The sequence below is a fragment of the Cryptomeria japonica genome, unplaced genomic scaffold, assembly GCF_030272615.1.
Source record: "Cryptomeria japonica unplaced genomic scaffold, Sugi_1.0 HiC_scaffold_64, whole genome shotgun sequence".
NCBI classification, from domain to species: domain Eukaryota; kingdom Viridiplantae; phylum Streptophyta; class Pinopsida; order Cupressales; family Cupressaceae; genus Cryptomeria; species Cryptomeria japonica.
Window position 1 is genome coordinate 380,808 of NW_026728886.1, and position 7,899 is coordinate 388,706.

Below are 7,899 nucleotides of genomic sequence, written 5' to 3' on the forward strand. Positions count from 1 at the left end.
GTTATGAGCTTGTCGCAGTGTGTACTTAGCAAACCGCGACCCACGTGCGAATCCACCCCGGCCACCCACCCCCGTCGAGGTGCACACCCTCCCTCGCGAAGTGCGCCCCGTTCGCCAAGTGTGAGCCCTGCCCGGGTGCGCGCACCTTGCTAGGGCGTCGGGTGTGCACCCGGCCCGGCCTACGTGCGTGCACCTGGACGGGGCGTCGTGTGCGTGCAGTGTCCCGTCTGCAACGCGGTGCCCACACACCACCTCGGGCGCAACGACCTGCGCTCACATGTGGGCCGAGTGCACCTTGGTGCATGTTCGGGGCGCCTCGGGTGCACGCTCGATCTTGCCCCGGTGCACCAAGGCGCTCGGTTTGCCCCGGGTGCGCACTTGGTGCAAGGTGGGCACCCAAAATAGGGATCAAGCACCAAAACACAAGTTTCGGGATGCAAAATGGGACCCAAGGACCACAAATGCGTTCCAAGACCCATGATGGGTCCACGAGAACAAAAATGTGTTCCGAGACTTAATAAACAAATATTGGGTTTTAGGAGAAGAAACATGCTCTGATGCCCAAAACGAGAATCGACCCCGAAAAGGCCACAGGCCAAAAGTGGGATGCGAGACAAAAAAAAATGGGACCCGAGGACCAAAATTGGGTTCCCAGGTCGAAGACAGGGCAACCGGACAAGAAACGACCTCTAAGGCTCGAAATGAGTCCCGACGACTAAAACTTGACAAGAAGCACCCATCAGGCACCCAACTCGACACCCATGGGATGCCGACCCACCCGGGCTTCCACCTAGCACACCTTGGCACCCACCCACCCTCGCACCCAACCTCGCACCCAACTTAGCACCTTTGAACCCACATTGGCACTCACCCTGACCCTGGCACCTTGGAACCCACATTGGCACTCACCTTGACCCTGGCACCCACCTTTGCACTCACCTTGGGACCCACCCTGGCTCCCACCTCGGCACCCACCCAGACACCCACCTTGGTTCCTTGGCACCCACCTTGGATCCTTGGCACCCACCCCGACACCCACCTTGGCACGCAACTTGGCTACTTGCCACCCACCTTGGCTCCTTGACGCCCACCCCGACAACCACCCCGTGACCTACCCTGGCTAGGGTTGGTGCACACCCACCCTGGTGCCCACCTTGGCACCCACCCCATGACCCACCTTGGCACGCACCTTAGTACCCACCCCGTTACCCACCCTAGGACCCACCCCGTGACCCACCTTGGCCAGGGTGGGTGCCTTGGTGCGCACAACTTGCCTGGGCTGCACACCAGGGCGGGCTCAAGATGGCACCCGCGTTCCGTTTTTTTCACTATCTTTCAAAACGGAAATTTTAAAATCTCGTTTTTTTTTTTTTTTTTGCCTTTTCTGGAAATTAGTGAAGGCAGCGCATCAAAGGTGCGCAATGCTGGTGCGAACCCGGGAGCGCTCCGATGTGTGCTCCAAGGTGCGGCGTGCACGAAGTCCGAGCCCGGCTTGCCCCGGGTGCGCACCTCGCGTGCACCTTCGCCGGGGTGAGCACCTTGGCTGGGTTGCGCGCCCTGGTGCGCACCAAGGAGCGCTCTGAAGTGTGCTCCAAGGTGCGGCGTGCACGAAGTCGGAGCTCGGTTTGCCCCGGGTGTGCACCTCGGGTGCGCACCTCGCGTGCACCTTCGCTGCGGTGGGCACCTTGGCTGGGTTGCGCGCCTTGGTGGGCACCATGCAGTGCACGAAGTCGGAGCCCGGTTTGCCCCGGGCGCGCACCTCCGCCAGGGTGGGCACCTTGGTGCGCACAACTTGCCTGGGCTGCGCACCAGGAAGGGCTCAAGATGGCACCCGCGTTCCGTTTTTTTCACTATCTTTCAGAACGGAAATTTTAAAATATCGTTTTTTTTTGCCTTTTCTGGAAATTAGTGAAGGCAGCGCATCAAAGGTGCGCAACGCTGGTGCGAACCTGGGAGCGCTCCGATGTGTGCTCCAAGGTGCGGCGTGCACGAAGTCGGAGCCCGGTTTGCCCCGGGTGCGCCCTGGTGGGCACCATGGTGCGCACCAAGGAGCGCTCCGAAGTGTGCTCCAAGGTGCGGCCTGCACGAAGTCGGAGCCCGGTTTGCCCCGGGCGTGCACCGCGGGTGGGCACCTTGGTGCGCATGCCTTGCCTGGGCTGCGCACCAGGGCGGGCTCAAGATGGCACCCGCGTTCCGTTTTTTTCACTATCTTTCAAAACGGAAATTTTAAAATCTCATTTTTTTTTGCCTTTTCTGGAAATTAGTGAAGGCAGCGCATCAAAGGTGCGCACCTCGCTGCCCACCACGGTGCGCAACGCCGGTGGGCACCCGGGAGTGCTTCGAAGTGTGCTCCAAGGTGCTGCGTGCACGTTGTCGGAGCCCGGTTTGCCCCGGGTGCGCACCTCGCGTGCACCTTCGTCGGGGTGGGCACCTTGGCTGGGTTTGCCCCGGCTGCGCTCCGAAGCGGGGTTATTGGAGCGCCGCCTCTTTTTTTGTCGGAGCGTTTGGTGGGGTTTCTCGCATTGGCTCTTCCCAGGCCCGGTTGCCACCCTGGCGCGCACGAAGTCGGAAGTAGGGTTAATTGCCCGGGTGCGCACCTTTGCCAGGGTGGGCACCTTACCTGGGCTGTGCACCAGGGCGGGCTCAAGATGGCACCCGCGTTCCGTTTTTTTCACTATCTTTCAAAACGGAAATTTTAAAATCTCCTCTTTTTTTTGCCTTTTCTGGAAATTAGTGAAGGCAGCGCATCAAAGGTGCGCACCTCGCTGCCCACCTTGGTGTGCTCTGAGGTGCGCACCCGGGAGCGCTACGAAGTGTGCTCCAAGGTGCGGCGTGCACGTTGTCGGAGCCCGGTTTGCCCCGGGTGCGCACCTCGCCTGCACCTTGGCCGGGGTGGGCACCCTGGCTGGGTTTGCCCAGGGTGCGCTCCGAAGCGGGGTTACTGGAGCGCCCCCTCTTTTTTTGTCAGAGCGTTTGGTGGGGTTTCTCGCATTGGCTCTTCCCAGGCCCGGTTGTTGGGTGCGCTCCCACCCTGGCGCGCGCGAAGTTGGAAGTTGGGTTAATTGCCCGGGCGCGCACCTTCGCCAGGGTGGGCACCTTGGTGCGCACACCTTGGCTGGGCTGCGCACCAGGGCGGGCTCAAGATGGCACCAGCATTCCCTTTTTCTCACTATCTTTCAAAACGGAAATTTTAAAATCTCGTTTTCTTTTGCCTTTTATGGAAATTAGTGAAGGCATCGCATCAAAGGTGCGCACCTCGCTGCCCACCTTGGTGTGCTCCGAGGTGCCCACCACGGTGCGCTCCGAGGTGCCCACCACGGTGCGCAACGCCGGTGCGAACCCGGGAGCGCCCCGATGTGTGCTCCAAGGTGCGGCGTGCACGAAGCCGGACCCCGGTTTGCCCCGGGTGCGCACCTCGCGTGCACCTTGGTGCGCACACCTTGGCTGGGTTGCGCGGCCTGGTGGGCACCATGGTGCGCACCAAGGAGCGCTCCGAAGTGTGCTCCAAGGTGCGGCGTGCACGAAGTCCTAGCCCGGTTTGCCCCGGGTGCGCACCTTCGCCGCGGTGGGCACCATGGCGTGCACGAAGTCGGAGCCCGGTTTGCCCCGGGTGCGCACCTCGCGTGCACCTTCGCCGGGGTGGGCACCTCGGCTGGGTTGCGCGCCCTGGTGCGCACCAAGGAGCGCTCCGAAGTGTGCTCCAAGGTGCGGCGTGCACGAAGTCGGAGCCCGGTTTGCCCCGGGTGCGCACCTTCGCCGCGGTGGGCACCCTGGTGCGCACCATGGCGTGCACGAAGTCGGAGCCCGGTTTGCCCCGGGTGCGCACCTCGCGTGCACCTTCGGCGGGGTTGCGCGCCCTGGTGCGCACCAAGGAGCGCTCCGAAGTGTGCTCCAAGGTGCGGCGTGCACGAAGTCGGAGCCCGGTTTGCCCCGGGTGCGCACCTCGCGTGCACCTTCGGCGGGGTTGCGCGCCCTGGTGGGCACCATGGTGCGCACCAAGGAGCGCTCCGAAGTGTGCTCCAAGGTGCGGCGTGCACGAAGTCGGAGCCCGGTTTGCCCCGGGTGCGCACCTCGCGTGCACCTTCGCCGCGGTGGGCACCATGGCGTGCACGAAGTCGGAGCCCGGTTTGCCCCGGGTGCGCACCTCGCGTGCACCTTCGCCGGGGTGGGCACCTCGGCTGGGTTGCGCGCCCTGGTGCGCACCAAGGAGCGCTCCGAAGTGTGCTCCAAGGTGCGGCGTGCACGAAGTCGGAGCCCGGTTTGCCCCGGGTGCGCACCTCGCGTGCACCTTGGCGCGGTGGGCACCATGGCGTGCACGAAGTCGGAGCCCGGTTTGCCCCGGGTGCGCACCCCGCGTGCACCTTCGCCGGGGTGGGCACCTCGGCTGGGTTGCGCGCCCTGGTGCGCACCAAGGAGCGCTCCGAAGTGTGCTCCAAGGTGCGGCGTGCACGAAGTCGGAGCCCGGTTTGCCCCGGGTGCGCACCTCGCGTGCACCTTCGCCGCGGTGGGCACCTTGGCTGGGTTGGGCACCATTGAGCGCTCCGAAGTGTGCTCCAAGGTGCGCACCATGGCCCTCCAAGGTGCGCAGCATGGCGTGCACGAAGTCGGAGCCCGGTTTGCCCCGGGTGCGCACCTCGCGTGCACCTTCGCCAGGGTGGGCACCTCGGTGCGCACACCTTCTCAATGTTTTCTTGCCTTTTCTGGAAATTGGTGAAGGCAGCGCATCAAAGGTGCGCACCTCGGTGTGCTCCGAGGTGCGAACCCGAGAGCGCTCCGAGGTGCCCACGAAGTCGAAAGTCGGGTTAATTGCATTGTTTTCCCCGGGTGCGCTCCGAGGTGCGCAACATCGGTGCGCACCAAGGAGGGCTCCGAAGTGTGCTCCAAGGTGCGCACGATTCGGAGCTCGGTTTGCCCGGGGTGCGCACACCTTGGCTGGGTTGCGCACCCTTTGTGCGCTCCAAGGTGCGCACGAAGTCGGAGCTCGGTTTGCCCCGGGTGCGCACCTTCGCCAGGGTGCGCACCTTGATGCGCACGCCTTGGCTGGGCTGCGCACCTTGGTGGGCGCCATGGTGCGCACCTTTCGTGCGCTCCAAGGTGCGCACGAAGTCGGAGCTCGGTTTGCCCCGGGTGCGCACCTTGGTGGGCGCCATGGTGCACTCCGAGGTGCCCAAGATTGGTGCGCACCAAGGAGCGCTCCGAAGTGCGCTCCAAGGTGCGCAGGTGCGCGCGAAGTCGAAAGTTGGGTTAATTGTCCGGTTTGCCTCGGGTGCGCACCTTGCGTGCACCTTCGCCAGGGTGGGCGCCTTGGTGCGCACACCTTGGCTGGGCTGCGCACCCGGGCGCGCACACCTTGGCACCCGCGTTTCCTTCATTTTAAATTTTTTTTTTTTACAATCTCTCAAGTGGGAAATTCTATAATCTCAACTTTTTTTGCCTTTTCAGGAAACTTTTGAATGGAGCGCATCATTGGTGCGCTCCGAAGTGTGCTCCAAGGTGCGCACCTCTGGTGTGCTCCAAAGCTCTCTCCAGCTGCGTGCACCTGCCCCGGCCGCGCACCCGGCCCCGCCCAGCTTCGCTCACCTGTCCCGGGCGTCTGGTGCGGAACCTTAGAGTAAGAAACATCACCGTGCACCTTGGCCAACGTGCGCGACTCGACCGAGCGCGCACTGGCCGAGGTGCACACCGATTTCACCTGGGTGCGCGCGCAGCACCTCGGGCGCACCGGGGTGCGCGCACAACGCCCGGGTTGCACCGTGGCCTGTGTGCTCGGGGCGCCTCGGGTGCGCACTCGGTGTCGCCCCCGCGCGCGCGGTAGTGCGGGCAGCGCACCCCGGCCCGGCCCGGCCCCGACGAGAACGCAAACGGGCAAAAGGTTTATTCAAATAGCATTGCGACGCCCGGCGAAAAACTAAGAAAGGGTGCAACACCGGGACTTCCCGGGAGGTCACCCATCCCAGTACTACTCCGGCCCAAGCGCGCTTAACTGCGGAGTTCTGATGGGATCCGGTGCACTAACGCTGGTATGATCGCACCCGTTATGAGCTTGTCGCAGTGTGTACTTAGCAAACCGCGACCCACGTGCGAATCCACCCCGGCCACCCACCCCCGTCGAGGTGCACACCCTCCCTCGCGAAGTGCGCCCCGTTCGCCAAGTGTGAGCCCTGCCCGGGTGCGCGCACCTTGCTAGGGCGTCGGGTGTGCACCCGGCCCGGCCTACGTGCGTGCACCTGGACGGGGCGTCGTGTGCGTGCAGTGTCCCGTCTGCAACGCGGTGCCCACACACCACCTCGGGCGCAACGACCTGCGCTCACATGTGGGCCGAGTGCACCTTGGTGCATGTTCGGGGCGCCTCGGGTGCACGCTCGATCTTGCCCCGGTGCACCAAGGCGCTCGGTTTGCCCCGGGTGCGCACTTGGTGCAAGGTGGGCACCCAAAATAGGGATCAAGCACCAAAACACAAGTTTCGGGATGCAAAATGGGACCCAAGGACCACAAATGCGTTCCAAGACCCATGATGGGTCCACGAGAACAAAAATGTGTTCCGAGACTTAATAAACAAATATTGGGTTTTAGGAGAAGAAACATGCTCTGATGCCCAAAACGAGAATCGACCCCGAAAAGGCCACAGGCCAAAAGTGGGATGCGAGACAAAAAAAAATGGGACCCGAGGACCAAAATTGGGTTCCCAGGTCGAAGACAGGGCAACCGGACAAGAAACGACCTCTAAGGCTCGAAATGAGTCCCGACGACTAAAACTTGACAAGAAGCACCCATCAGGCACCCAACTCGACACCCATGGGATGCCGACCCACCCGGGCTTCCACCTAGCACACCTTGGCACCCACCCACCCTCGCACCCAACCTCGCACCCAACTTAGCACCTTTGAACCCACATTGGCACTCACCCTGACCCTGGCACCTTGGAACCCACATTGGCACTCACCTTGACCCTGGCACCCACCTTTGCACTCACCTTGGGACCCACCCTGGCTCCCACCTCGGCACCCACCCAGACACCCACCTTGGTTCCTTGGCACCCACCTTGGATCCTTGGCACCCACCCCGACACCCACCTTGGCACGCAACTTGGCTACTTGCCACCCACCTTGGCTCCTTGACGCCCACCCCGACAACCACCCCGTGACCTACCCTGGCTAGGGTTGGTGCACACCCACCCTGGTGCCCACCTTGGCACCCACCCCATGACCCACCTTGGCACGCACCTTAGTACCCACCCCGTTACCCACCCTAGGACCCACCCCGTGACCCACCTTGGCCAGGGTGGGTGCCTTGGTGCGCACAACTTGCCTGGGCTGCACACCAGGGCGGGCTCAAGATGGCACCCGCGTTCCGTTTTTTTCACTATCTTTCAAAACGGAAATTTTAAAATCTCGTTTTTTTTTTTTTTTTGCCTTTTCTGGAAATTAGTGAAGGCAGCGCATCAAAGGTGCGCAATGCTGGTGCGAACCCGGGAGCGCTCCGATGTGTGCTCCAAGGTGCGGCGTGCACGAAGTCCGAGCCCGGCTTGCCCCGGGTGCGCACCTCGCGTGCACCTTCGCCGGGGTGAGCACCTTGGCTGGGTTGCGCGCCCTGGTGCGCACCAAGGAGCGCTCTGAAGTGTGCTCCAAGGTGCGGCGTGCACGAAGTCGGAGCTCGGTTTGCCCCGGGTGTGCACCTCGGGTGCGCACCTCGCGTGCACCTTCGCTGCGGTGGGCACCTTGGCTGGGTTGCGCGCCTTGGTGGGCACCATGCAGTGCACGAAGTCGGAGCCCGGTTTGCCCCGGGCGCGCACCTCCGCCAGGGTGGGCACCTTGGTGCGCACAACTTGCCTGGGCTGCGCACCAGGAAGGGCTCAAGATGGCACCCGCGTTCCGTTTTTTTCACTATCTTTCAGAACGG

The 7,899-nt window shown here is 63.1% G+C and overlaps 1 non-coding gene across 1 annotated transcript; it reads right to left on the minus strand.

Annotated features, from left to right (window-relative positions):
- Positions 1–5,915: 5,915 nt before the first annotated feature.
- LOC131863508 (5S ribosomal RNA) lies at positions 5,916–6,034 on the minus strand. The gene has a single exon (XR_009362409.1). It is a non-coding gene; the product is annotated as a 5S ribosomal RNA (ribosomal RNA).
- Between the last annotated feature and the right edge of the window lie 1,865 nt (positions 6,035–7,899).